Below are 1,410 nucleotides of genomic sequence, written 5' to 3'. Positions count from 1 at the left end.
CGCGCTTGCAAGTTCTGAAATCTCCCCTTATGCATACGGCCATCCGGTGTAGGGAGACCCAAGTATTTCTCTTCAAAACTTTCAGCTTGGATTTCCAAAACAGCGCGTACCTCCTATTTGTCCACATCTGCACAACACTCACCAAACTGAATTGAACACTTTTGTGGATTAATGAGTTGGCCAGTAGCGCTAGCATATGTGGCTATGATTTCCTTGATATGAACAGCTTGGTCATGGCTAGCTTTGAAAAATAAAAGTGTGTCGTCCGCAAATAAAAGATGAGATATACCCGGCGCGTTGGTGCACACTTTCACCGGATCAATCACATGCCTCTTCATACCCTGTCTGAGAAGCGCAGAGAGACCATCAGCCACAAGCAGAAACAAGAACGGGGACAAAGGGTCACCTTTGTGAGCGAAGCCCATCTTTTGCATCGCTTGTCGCAGGAAACCCCAATCTACTCTATCATAGGCCTTAGACAGGTCTAATTTATAAGCACAAAAATTCCTCTCCTGATTCTTCTCATGCTGCATGTAATGGAGACACTCGAAGACCAATAATGCATTATCCGTGATTAATCTTGCCGGCACAAATGCACTCTGCTCTGGTGAAATAATATCATCCAAAATAGGTCTCAATCTGTTAATCAAGCACTTGGCACAATCTTATATATGACATTGCATAGACTAATTGGCCGAAAATCAGTAAGTCAGACTGGATCTTTAACTTTAGGAATTAAAGCAATTACCGTATCATTGACACCGGGAAGCATATGTCCAGATAGAAAAAATTGTACCGCCTTCACAATTTCCTCCTTCAACACTACCCAGTTGCGCTGGAAAAAACGGGCTGGAAAACCATCTTTGCCAGGCAGCACAAATCTGCAATAGGGTTTGGTCGCAGCAGGCAGCCGACGAGGTCAATGGCGGGGTTGGCAAGGTTCACAGCGCCGACGCTGGCGAGGGGTGCCAATCATTGTCGTTGCTGCTCAGAGATGCAACGGCTAACTGTTTTACTGGCTTGGGCGATCCTAATTGTTGCACTCATTGGGCTGGGGATGCTGCTGCTCGTGCTCGGCCGCCTGGTTTGCTAGAGGCTGTGGTTCAGCTGCATCTTCAAACTGCAGGCTGTTTTTAGCATTAGCGTTGGGGAAACGTTTGGGGCCGGGGCACCGGCGGAAACATTGGGCCGGTCTCCCTCTTCCTCACGTCTCCTTCATGGGGCGCGCGGTAGCCCTCTTCTTCTGCCCCCTCCTCTCCACCCCTTCCCCATCCCTTCCCCTCTCCCCGAGCTGCGACTGGGCCACCACGAGCTACTTCGCCGGCGGCCAGGCTCCCCTCGCCGACTGCCATGGCTGCCTGCCGCCATGGCCAGATCCATCCCCTACCTCAAGCCTTCACGCGAGCGCAT

Source organism: Triticum dicoccoides, chromosome 5A (genome assembly GCF_002162155.2).
Source record: "Triticum dicoccoides isolate Atlit2015 ecotype Zavitan chromosome 5A, WEW_v2.0, whole genome shotgun sequence".
In the NCBI taxonomy this organism is placed as follows: Eukaryota; Viridiplantae; Streptophyta; class Magnoliopsida; order Poales; family Poaceae; genus Triticum; species Triticum dicoccoides.
The sequence above is the reverse complement of the archived record's forward strand: the minus strand, read 5'-3'. Positions refer to the sequence as shown.